This window comes from Haemaphysalis longicornis, unplaced genomic scaffold (assembly GCF_048455015.1).
Source record: "Haemaphysalis longicornis isolate Haplotype H1 unplaced genomic scaffold, Haemaphysalis longicornis Haplotype H1 scaffold_142, whole genome shotgun sequence".
NCBI classification, from domain to species: domain Eukaryota; kingdom Metazoa; phylum Arthropoda; class Arachnida; order Ixodida; family Ixodidae; genus Haemaphysalis; species Haemaphysalis longicornis.
The window spans coordinates 374496-387064 of record NW_027526248.1 but is presented as its reverse complement, the minus strand read 5'-3'; positions in this window follow the sequence as shown (position 1 = coordinate 387064).

The following is a 12569-nucleotide window of genomic DNA, read 5'->3' as shown; positions in this document are numbered from 1 at the left end:
CTTTGCCCGGAAAGTACCCAGTGGTTGGTTAAAGTCGACTAGAGGAGTTTCAAGTAAATGCCGAGCAGGTCTTTATTTTGCGAGAAACAATCAGCGGGAAAGGCGCCCGCGTGTTTATTATTCCTGCAGACTTCACCCATAAAGGAGTGCAAACAAAGCGTGCGACGAAGACGGTGCTCACAGAAGCCGCTAGTGATGGGTGTTGGCGTAGCTCCGGGAGAGACCTGCAGTCATGGACAACTGAAATGAGAACCGAAAATAATGAACCAGAACACACAAAATCAAAGAATATGGACTGTGAAGATAAAATAACGGCCCAGTAGTGGTATATTTGGAAATACGCATTCTTAGGCATTGTTGCTGTTATAATCGAACGCGAAAATTCGACTACCACAGAAAAAAATGGCGCTTTTTGTGTGTTCTGATTGATATCTTCTTGTTCGCGTTTCATTTTTCCATGACTGAACGTGGAATTTAACGCGCCGTCGTAACCCTCGCACTTCATATTTTCTCCCTTTCGTGGGCGTGCTCTGAATGAAAGACGCCCAGGGGGCGGGTCGACCTAGTGTCGTAACGGCGACTGATAACAGAACATATATTCCGGCCCTCCGTTATCGTCATGGTGCTTAGTAAAAAAGCACTTACTGTCGTGTTATCAAAAACTGTAGAGACTGGAATGTGGATCATCAGTCACACCTATCTCAGAACGAGTGTTCTCTGTATTGCAGCAGCAGTGCATTGCTCTGCGCCCTATCTGACTGCCTTTCATTATACTGGCTGGCTGTCAGCCATGCAGTTTCGGGGAACTCCCGACGGTGTGGGAGTTTGAGGAAATGCCAATACTTCATCGGCCTATACAGCTCTTTCAGAAAACTTTGCGGTGAACAGGCAGAACATTTCGTCCTGTGTCAGAGTCTGCGAAATGTTTGCGCAATGAAAAGGGGGCGCCCAAACAACCGGAAAGCCCAGCAGCGTCGCAACTTAATATTCCAACATTTTCTTGTCTCATCATGAACTCGTGTAACTTTAGAACGCCTCCGCGTGTGTAGCCAGCTGAAATGCAGTAAAATTTATAACCTGATCCTGCTTATCGCAGGCGACCCTCTTCACACGTTTTGTACAAACAGTGTTTTGTGAGATGGCGTTGAAATGCCATCTCAGAAGGCTAGAATGTCATCTGGGAATACCATAAGTTAAAATTTCAAAAACGATACATTAACTATTTACATGATCAAGCGAGCTGGAACAATTGATTTGTCGTATAGCACTTATAGCTTGCGTCTGATTGCACACGTGCGACTGCACACGTCAATAAATATTTATCTATGTTACCACCTGAAATGAAAGCGATTGGTATAAAATTTCATACTTCAAACGCGTGAAGTGCAAAAAGATAGGCAAGCAACATTTATTACACATTTAGAGATTGAAAGAGTACTAATGGCCGGAGAAGACGACTGGAATGGGGGAAATATCTTGACAGCTGCAAGTGTACATCAGCGACGACGGGATAATAAAGACGAATAAAAACAAAAACGCAGACACATAGGCACAGAAAAAAAATTACACCTTCTTCGCGTAGGGGAACAGTGAGTAGTATGCGAAGCAGCCATGGGGTCGACAGAAGTTACCATTAGTTTTCAGTTCGTCGTTTCCATCGACGTGCAGCTTCGCGTGCCTTCGCTGTATCAGTAGCTTCTTGCCGTAGTTTGAATGAGTGAAGGACATACGGCGCGTTCGTAGCACATGCTTCCGTCTGGGTTTGTAGCGCAGTGGGAAGAGCGCCACGTACCTCCCGTTGCGGCCAGAGAGTCGTGGGATCGAAACCGGGCGTCGCCTAGCTATTTCTTTTAAAGACGATAGTCTTTCTTGGGCTACTTAAACCCAGAAATTTGGGTATGTCTGTATGTCTCTCTGTCCGTCTGTCTGTCTGTAACTCGATTCATCCACCCGGCCAAAGTAAACTTGATATTGCGCAATAGCCTTATATACTCACAGCCAAATGTGAACGTCTATGCCCGGTTTATATGTTCTTACTTGTCAACTTTGTTGAACAAGAACAAGACATTACGCAAATATAAGACAGGAAATTGGTACACAAGGGATGTTTACAGTGTTCCTTTATAAAAAATTCATGGATGCTTGGTTTTTCGATAACAAATGATATTCTACATCTACTGCAGAAAACCGCCGCCTCCTGGCGGCATATGAAAAATCACGCGGCAACAGCAACGAAAGGTTCCACTAGCTAGGTTCCACGTTCTGCTTGGAACGAACGTAGAGCACGGCCACGCGGTTCTATAAACCTTGTAGTCGGCCGCCTCCATTCACGCGCGTCTCCGCCGTACTGTAGCGCTGGCATCGAGGAACCCGACCTGTAGCAGTGGAACGCGGTAAATTCAAATCACCTTGCGCAAACCTTTAGAGTGTTTGCCTTGGGATGAGCGCGAAGGTACAGGAACAGCATGAGGGGTGAGCGGGAAAGCAAAGGCGGGCATTTCCTTGGCAAATGTCTACAAAGACTATCGTCTTTTGACGACATTTGCGACGAAAGGAGCAGATACGCCCGCAAATTTTTATAGTGTACTGCGCTGACGTCAGCCCAAACGCTGAAGGGGCTGAAGAGACGCGCATGCGGAGTAGAGTGCGGACGGTGGACAACGACAACGAGGGAAGGAGGCACACAGCCCCGAGCATGAGATGCTTCGCATCTAAAAAGGAACTGGCGATTGCGATACTCCCTAATGCGATATTTGGGGGCAACAGCAGTGCACTGAGGCCGCACTCAGTCGTGGATTCTCTCGACGCCAGCTATGGTGAGCCTCTGCAGCGGCGGCGCGAAGTGCGTCTTAGGAAAGGACCGCGAACTGCGTCTTAAGCGATCGTAAATCATAGTCACGCGCAGGCCCCCCTCACTTTTTCGCCCCAGCGACACGCCGTCGGGCGCCTCGTGCAGGCACAGCATGCTGTCCCCTCCCTTCCCTCCGCCGCATACTTTAGGATAGCGCTGGATAGATAAATAGATAGAAACTTAATGTTCATGGCTCGCGCCGCCATGGCGAACCGCCCTCCCCTCCCAATTTCGCTACTCTCCGCCTTTGCTTTCTTTCATTGTTTCCAATTTCTTTCACTCGTAGATCCAGGCCACCGTCCCCTTGGTTATAACGACAGCCAGCTCAGCTCATAGACGGCCGCCAAAGGTCGGCACTCTGAAACCGGCCTCCTGTGCCTGTGTAGCATAAGTTGGGGTGTGAAAGCGTGCGGCCGGGGCGCTGGGTCATTTTGGTCCAGTTGAACACTGGAGACGCTATGCTTCCGTTTCGCGCTTAAGAAGGTCTTCATAGTCTTGCCGCACAAGACGCGCTTGCTTCCCGATTCGAGCGTTTCTGTGTGCTGTTACGCTACCTTGTTATCTGCGGTGTACTGGTAAGACGGCCCTGTACCGCTGCTGCCGTCTTAGGCTCACGCTATAGAACGTTTACCAAAGATGTGTCGCTGACACCGGCTATTTCACTCACAATGCCATATACTGATTTCATATTACTTTAAGATGCAGGGGACAAGCACATTTCGGTCTTAGATGTGGGATACGGTAGCGTTGCTTCGCAATCAAAGGAGCATTTGGGCACGCAGCTCTTTCATTCCGCAAGTATGATCTCCAAGCACTTAGCACGGGAAGAAAGAACGATGCTAGTAGAGACGATTTTTAAAGTGTGCCGCACAGAAAAAACAGGCCTCCTGTGCCTGTGTAACATAAGATTGGGTGTGAAAGCGTGCGGTCGGGGGAAAGGGGGGCGTGGGAGAGTTTGGTCCAATAGGCGACAGTGTCAGCATTTCAAAGTGTTCAATGCAAAGCGCAATGGCGGTACTTAGCATTTTGTCTTTTCGCTCCCATTTGGCCGCGTAGCAGCGTCCATCCTTTGCGGAGGACACCTTGCGGTGGCAAGTAGACGGTGGTAAATTATACAATCATTTAACTTTCAGATTCGTTTAATAAGACGCTATTTGCCGAGCCCTGAAAACGTGCATCTTTCACACCAAGCGGGACGTAGGGAACAACGCGAGCAATCTCTGCACAGCCTACCCGAATCAGGCCCGGCGAGGAATATGCGAATGCTTCAGAATATAGGCGCTGCAACACCTACATCATCTCTGCGATTAATGACCCCAACAGCCTCCCACTCCCCTCACTCACCGTTACCACTCTCCACCCAGCCACTGTACAGAAAGCGACAAGCTGTCTCGCAGGTGTCGCATTCATCTATTATAATCTCTCATTGACAAACGTCCATTCCAACGGCAGACTATTGCCCATGCAGTTCAGTAATACAACAAAATACCCCCTATTCCTCATTATGGAACTTATCATGGCTCATGCACGCTCGGTTTTTGTGATCTTTCGTGATCTAGCTGTACTCGTGTTCGCGCATAGCGCCCTCTCGTGTAGTTCGCTTTAGTCTGGGGGAGACACCGTCGGACGGCGGACGGAAATTGCGAGGCATTAAGGTGCTTCGCACGTAAAAGCGACCTATGAAAGACAGCAAAGGAGGAGAGTATCGCGAAATTGGTATGGGAAGGCGATTCGCTGTGGTGGCGCGAGCCAGCGCTCTCCGGAAGTATGCTGTGGGGAAAGGGATGGGGCAGTATGCTGTGCCTGCGCGAGGCGCTCGACGGCGCGATGTTAGGGCGAAAACGTGAGGGGGGTCGTGCGCGTGAATGTGATGTGCGTTTGCTTAAGACGCAGTTCACGGTCTTTTCCTCAGACGCACTTCGTCGCGCCGCGGCAGAGGCTCACCATAGCTGCCGTCGAAAGAACCCACGAGTGAGTGCTGCCTCAGTGCACTGCTGATGCACCGAAATATTGCGTTAGAGACTATCATAATCACAAGTTCGTTTTTGTTGTTTCAGTTCAACCTCGATCATCCATCATCAGAGTCAGAAAAAAAATACGCCCACCTCCCCTCGCCGGAACCCTGGTGTGATGCGACGCTGAGGGGGGTTCAAGCGCACGGGGAGAGCAACCGTCGACCGAAAGGCCGCCGGAGAGTGGCACACCGGTTATATGCGCAGCGCGCCCGAAGGAGAGGAGACCGCGGAGAGAAAGAGTACTGCACTTGCGCAGGATAGGGTGCCTGGATGTTCCTCCTCGCCCGCCCCTCCGTGAAGGGTGGAGACATTCTTTGCAGGGTCCCTCGCCGCGGAGGCTCCCTCTTCGGCGGCGCGCGGAGCGGACGTGTTTCTCGGAGCTCCCCGCCAGCCCGCCCCTGTGCCGTGCTGGACCCGCATCGCACGCTCGGCTAGCCCTAGCCGGGGCACTGGACCATCGACATGTGCGACGGTTCCTCTCCACTCGGGCGTGTGATGACTGGCCTACTCAGCAGTCGCAGCCCACACCGTTACCCCGCCGGAGAGCTGCAGCAGTCCCATGCGGCCGTACTTGCGTTGATGACGCTTCGTGGCTTCCTGAAGTCACGGAGGGGCACGGCAGCGAGCGACCTTCGACAGCGAGTCCGAGATTCCCTCGCTGACCTCGCAGCAGAGGCACGGGATGATCTCCTACGCGACGCGGGACGGAGCGTGGGGCACACGCTTCCAAACATGACCTCGTACGGGCGACTCAACCACGATCCCAACCGACCCAGCGAGGAAGCTACCCCGGGCGACAAAGAAGGAAAGCGTGGTCAGGCAACCGCCGTAAAAATACACATGGCAATGACTTCTACGCTGTTATTTTCAAATAACACATCTATATAGGCGCTTGTGAGCCTTGGCTTTATTTGGAGGATGTAATAAAGTTACATCTATCTATCTATTTGGAGGAAGAGGAAAAAAACATCCCCCATCGCGAGGGGCACGATCAAATGCACAGCATTTCCGAGGGGGTGCGCCGGCAAGTCGTATCTCTTGATCGCGGGACCCGTGTCGCCATCTTTTGGAAGCGCGGGACAACTTGTGGCGCTTTCGAAACAAACGAGAAAGGAGTGAAGGATATAAGGCGCGTTCGGTGCATCGAAATCTGTGTCGGTTTCGTGGCTCGGTCGGTTGTGCGCCGGGCACCTTGCGTTCCGCCCGCGGCGTCATGGGTTCGAAACCGGGCGCCGGAAACTGTTATTTCTTCCTGGCTGCGGACTACGACAAGGCGCGCCTGCGGACTACGACAGGGCGCGCATGCGGACTACAAGACGCGCATGCGGACTACGACAGCGCACGCCAACGCCGCGTGACATTGTGAGTTACTAAAATGCTATGCATTTAAAAATCGGCCCGGAAACCGGTATGGCGACGGACAACACCCCCGAGGAAGAAAGCCCCTCACGCCGCGCCACAAACGCGCGCCTCACCACCCAGAAGGTACGCGGCACAGCTACGCCGCCATTGCGGCGCGCGGGGGGAGTGACGCAGGGGCCCCAGCAAAAACGGCGGAGAGCAGACGACGCGAGGAAGCACATGAGGCCCGAGCGCGCCGACAGCAGCGCCGCTCCGAGCTGCGCCGTGGTCTTGAAGCAATCGAGATGGCGTGGGCTGCCGCTGCTCCCCTCGAGCATACTGCGACCGGGCGTACGCCGACACAAGTGCTGCCGGCTGTCGACGGCACCGAACCCCACCCTGCGCGACAGAAGGAAAGCAACATGGCTGCGCCCAGGCCTGACGCCACTCCTACTCCACCACCCCCGACTCCCCAATCCTTCGCCGTAGATTCCAAGGAAGACGACGCCACGGCAGGCCCCTGGCAGATTCAGAGCAAGCGACGGCGGCGCCGTCAACGGCAGACACCGCTTTTGTTACCGGCCAGGGAAACTTCGGGGACCGTCTTGTTCCGCCCTGCGGGAGGTATCTCTTTCCTCTCCGCATCCCCAGACGCGATTTCGCGTCAACTTGCAGCGATAGCGGGAGTGCTCGAGGTGCGGGTGAACGTGCAGCGAAATGTGGTGGCTGCCGACGCCTCATCTCCGGAGTGCCTCGCCAGACTCCTGGATGTGACCTCGCTGTGTGGCTTGACGGTCCGCGCACGAGAACCCATCGGCCGCAACTTCAGCCGCGGGATCATCTACGGCATTGATGTGAACATATCCACAGCGGATCTCCTTGCTGGGATTGAGACGACAGTCCCTTTGATCTCCGCCGGGAGAGCCGGACGGAGTAACCTTTGCCTGCACTTCGCCGGGCCGACCCCTCCACAGCAAGTGAGACTCTTCAAGAGGCCTGTCTGGGTGAGAGCTTGTCGCCCTCGGCCGCTGCAGTGCAAACGTTGCGGGCGGTTGGACCATGCGACGGCGTACTGCCCAGGCCCCGCGAGGTGTGCGCGCTGCGGGGGACCGCATCGGCCCGTCGACTGCGGTGCCAGAGTGCCCACCTGCACAAACTGCCGTGGCCCCCACTCTGTCAATGACCCTCAGTGCCCCCGTTGGCAACATGCACGACGGGTGATGACAGAGCTGGTGCGGGCTACACAACCTGTTTCACGAGTGGCCCTCCAGACCTCACTCCGCCAAACTACACCTCCTCAACCAGGTTCACAATCCGTCGTCCTGCAGCCCTCCTCAGCCCCCCAGGCAGAGCCAGGCTCCTCCACCCTGACACATGGCCAGCTCTAACGGACCAAGACCACGCGTTCTCCAGTGGAACGTTCACTCACTGCGGAGACGCAGTGCAGAGTTGGCCGACCGCCTCCTACGGGCTGACTTCGATGTACTGGCCCTGCAGGAGGTACGGTGAGGGGGGAGCCACCCCGGCTCTCTGGATTCGTAGGCTACCTCAGCCGCACCTCGTGTGAGCTAGAGTCCTGCACCACGACCCCCTGCCTGGATCTCAGTCACCCACAGGGACCGTCACGGGCGGCCCTGTACGTGAGACGGGACCTATCAAGCCTGGCTTTGAACCTGGATAAATCAGCTGGTGGCCCTATGGAGTGCGTCGGCGCTACAGTACGTATGGGCGGCACAGACACCTCGGTTGTCAGTATTTACATCAGGCCAGGGGAACATTGGGACGCCAGCCAACTGGGCCGACTGCGGAGCCTCCTGGGTCGTTACTGCCTTATCTGCGGGGACTTCAACGCCCACCACCGACACTGGGGAAGTCGCCGGAGCAACAGACGGGGTAGGGACATCCTCGATGCGTCGGTCGCTGCAGGACTGCTGATAATCAACACTGGCAGCCCAACTTTTGTTCGCCGAGCCTGCCAGACGTGCATTGACCTCACGCTGGTGTCCGAGCGCTGTACCTACAACTGGGAGACGGCAAACGATACCTGGGGCTCCGACCATTTCCCAGTACTCCTCACCCCGTCCTCCCTGTGCCGACGTTTTGACACCAGACGCTGCAGCGTGATCAACTGGACCATCTTCAGGCAAAAACTGAGCGAACGACTGGAAACAGCAGACGACAGCACCCTCCTAAAGGAACTTGTTCCCTGCACTGAAGCTGCCACTACCTACACCGAAGTGACCCGGGGAAAGCCGGTGCCTGATATTAAGGCACTCAACCTTCGGGCCGCCAGGACCAGAGCCCAGAAGCAGGCCATCCGCCACAACACCCCCGCCCTTTGGACGGCCTTCAGACGACTGGACGCAGCAGCCAGACGGCACGCCAGGCAGCAGCGCAAGAGATGCTGGCAAAGCCTTTGCAGCTCCCTTGACAGCAGCCGGGACCCTGCCCAGGCGTGGAAGCTGTTCAATTCCATCACACAGCCGGTCTGCGCTCTGCGCCCAATCCACTCAGTGGCCATAGGGGCAGGGATAAGGGAGCAGGAGCTGGCTGAGCTCCTTGCAGAGCAGTTTGCCCCTTGCGTCAACCCGATACACCCGCCTCCAACGCCGGTCCCTATGGCCACTATCTTCGGGCTGGCCCACACGAGAGCCGGCTGCTACCTGCTACCATACAGAGTCCCCCTCGCCGAGCCGCCACGGAGACCAGCTGACCCCCGTGTAGAAGCGGCCTGCAACGCAGACATCACACTGGCCGAGCTCCTGACGGCTGTGCGGCGCTGCCCCCGGGGGCACAGCACCCCCGGCGCCGACGGCATCACCTATGCCATGCTACGAAACCTGGACACCGACCAGCAACTGCGTCTACTGGACCTTTTCAACCATGTCTGGAGGACCGGCACCATCCCTGAGGACTGGAGGACGGCTATTGTGACAGCGGTGCTTAAGACTGGCAAGCCACCTAGCGAGCCTTCCTCGTATCGCCCCATCTCTCTGACCTCAGCGGTGGGGAAACTCATGGAGACGGTGGTTCTGGGCAGACTAGAATGGCTAACAGGCCTACGAAATGCCCTTGATGAAAAGCAGAGTGGCTTCCGAAGGTCTCGCTGCACCGCTGACGCCCTCGCGGATGTGGTGTCGTTTCTAGAGCAGGCCCGACACGAGAAAGAGGGGGCGTACCTCCTGCTCCTGGACGTCAAGTCAGCTTTTGACGCGCTACCGCACCAGACCATCCACGATGCACTTGACCGCCTGGGAGCGGAGGGAAGGCTCAGAAGCTACGTAAGTGGCTTTCTCAGAGACCGCACACTGCGTGTACGTGTCGGCAAGACCCTGAGCGGCCCTCGCGGAGTGGGGACTGGTGTCCCGCAGGGCAGCGTCTTGAGCCCACTCCTCTTCAACCTTGCCATGGCGGACCTACCCAGCTGTCTACCGGAATCCCTGGAGTACCCGGTAGAGATGGCCATTTATGCCGACGACGTGGCACTCTGGACCCGGGGCCCCACCAAACACGGAAGGCGGGTTCGCGCGACCCTACAGGTGGCTCTCGACGCAGTGGCGAATCACCTGACAAGAAAGGGACTCAGACTCTCCGAGGCCAAAACGGAGGCCATCGCAATCCATCCGCGCCCAGCTCAAGTTCGACGCACTGCTCCACTGCATCTCAACGGACGACCCCTCCCCTGGCGACGCAAAGTCGTCTACCTCGGCCTGGCCATCGACGAAACCCTCTCATGGAAGTCTGCCGTTGGGGCACAGCTGGACCAGATGACCCGCGCCGTTAGGGGCATCAACCAGCTCGTGGCACAGGGTAGAGGGTGCTCGCACCAGTGGGCGCTCCGGATCTACAGAGCCTGCGCTGTCTCGCGTGTTCTTTACGCACTCCCCCTGGTGAACCTCAGGGACGCCCAATGGAAGACCCTGGAGCTGGCCCATCGAAAGGCCATTCGGCGCTGCGTCGGCCTCCCAAGAGACTCCCCAGTGGCTAGCACCCTGACGGAAACTGGAAGCTGGCCCATCCAGCTGCTCGCCACGCAGACAGCGCTGCGACATGTGGAGCGCCTGCACCGAGCACCTGGAGGTGACCACCTCCTCGCCAGGCTCCGCTCGAGAGGCCAATCCCGCATGGGCAGCATGGCCGCTCTATTCGAGGACTATGTCGAAGTCCCTCAGAGGGCGTGCCTTCTGCCCCCACCGCCGCCGGCAGCCGCACCCTTAGACATAACCACCACGCTGCCAGGAGTTAGGTCCCGGGCGAGACTGCCGGAGGTTGGGATTCGTCAGGAAGCGGCTGCCCTCATAGACCTGGAACCGCCGGGACAACTGCTGGTGTACACAGATGGCTCGGTCCTTCCATGTGAGGGCCGCGGAGCAGCTGCCTGCACTGCCCCGGCCAGGGGAGCTCATAGGCAATGCCGGCTGCCGTTCCCCACCAGCTCCACAGCGGCCGAGCTGGCAGGCCTACACTTGGCCGCGGACATGCTGCGAGAAGACCCACCACCAGCGGCCACCATCTTTTGCGACTCCTGGCCGGCGCTACTTCGCCTGAGGGAGGCATCTGCACCACGGGGGCAAGGTGGCCACCCCGAGATGTTCCTGGTTGCCAAGCTGCGCGACCTGCAGGGACAAGGCTGCAACCTCCGACTGCAGTGGCTTCCTGCCCACGTCGGTATACCGGGGAACGAGGCTGCAGACGAATTAGCCAAAGCAGCCCACCACTCCCCAACGGCCCCAATTTCTGCGTCCCTGGTGCGCTATGATGTTGCCAGGGACGTCATCAGGCGTGAGGTGACTGCCCGCCACCCCTGCAAACGAGTGGCCACCGGCGAGGCCCCGCGGCTCCTTCCCACCAGAGGGATAACCCAGTCTGAGCGGTCCCTCCTCCTCCGGCTCCGCACCGGCTGCTACAACACAGCAGCACGCCTCCACAGGCAGGGCCGCAAGGCCACACCCACCTGTGCCCACTGCCCCGACCCCGAGACACTGGATCACGTCCTCTGCTCCTGCCCTGCGTACGCTGGTGCCCGGAACAAACTGGTGTCTGGGTACCGGCGGCTGGGGCTACCATCAAGCACCGCAGAGGACATCCTGCGTCCTAGGGGTCCCTTCATGCTGCACCGGGAGGCCTTCAGGCTGCTTCTCTCGTACCTCGACGAGTCAGGCCTCAACACCCGCCCATGAACTGTTAAAACCAGAACCCACCGGCCATCCACCCCCTGTTAGCCCTCGTGTGTGCGTGGCTGTGTATGTGTGAGTGCGTGTGTGTGTAAATAGGCTGCAGGTAACCTGAGAGCGTATGTATATAGTCTGTACATAGCCTTTCATACATAGTCTGTACATAGCCTGTTATCATACTTAATCAACGATTCCCTCTCACTCCTTCTTCCCCCGGCGAGACCTGTGCCCTCTACCGAGAGGCAAAACTTCGCCCTGTAAATATTTTCATGTTAATAAACACTCTCTCTCTCTCTCGCCGCCTCGACCGGTTTTCGGAGCCACCGACCGCCATTACGAACCCCGCTACTGCGGCGGAACCGCCGAATTGTGCAGCGGCCGACGTGCTGTAACTGTCTGGCCGCGATTAGCGGCTCAAAATGCCTGGTTGCTGCGTGCCTCTGTGCAAAAACCACTGCAGGAATGGTTGGCGAATGTTTCTGTGGTGGTATCTTGTGCAATATTTTTACCGCCAAATTGTGCAGCGGCCGACGTGCTGTAACTGTCTGGCCGCGATTAGCGGCTCAAAATGCCTGGTTGCTGCGTGCCTCTGTGCACAAATCACTGCAGGAATGGTTGGCGAATGTTGGCGAATGTTTCTGTGGTGGTATCTTGTGCAATATTTTTAATTGATGAAGTGAAGGTGCTGAACCAGACACATACTTTTGGGATTTCATTGCATCATTTTGAGTATTATAACGATATGTGGCTGTGTGTAGCAAACTGGGAGACTTTCTGTTGTAATCAGTTCCCCTTGAATTATATTTCATGACTTCTCGCTTTGTTTGGTTGTGTTTGTTTGTTTTTAACTTTTTACCAAATGATCTCCAATTCTTTTACTTTTAATTATGAATCGATTGTGAATCGATCTTTATTTTTTCTGATAGTTTTCTTACAAGTTCCCCTCCTCCATTTTTGGAGGTAGGTCCACTAGAGCTGTGCACGGGACCGGGCCGGCCCGAAAGTCCGAGCTCGGCCCGACCCGTGGGCTGGGCTCGGGTCGGGTAGCATGCAATATTTCGGGCCCGGGCCGGACTCGGGCTTGAACCAAAAATTTTGTCGGGCCGGGCCGGTCCGATCCGGCCCGGGCAGTTCCTGAGGCACGGCTATCCTGTGCAGCAAATTCTAAATTGTTGGCAAGCGAAAGTT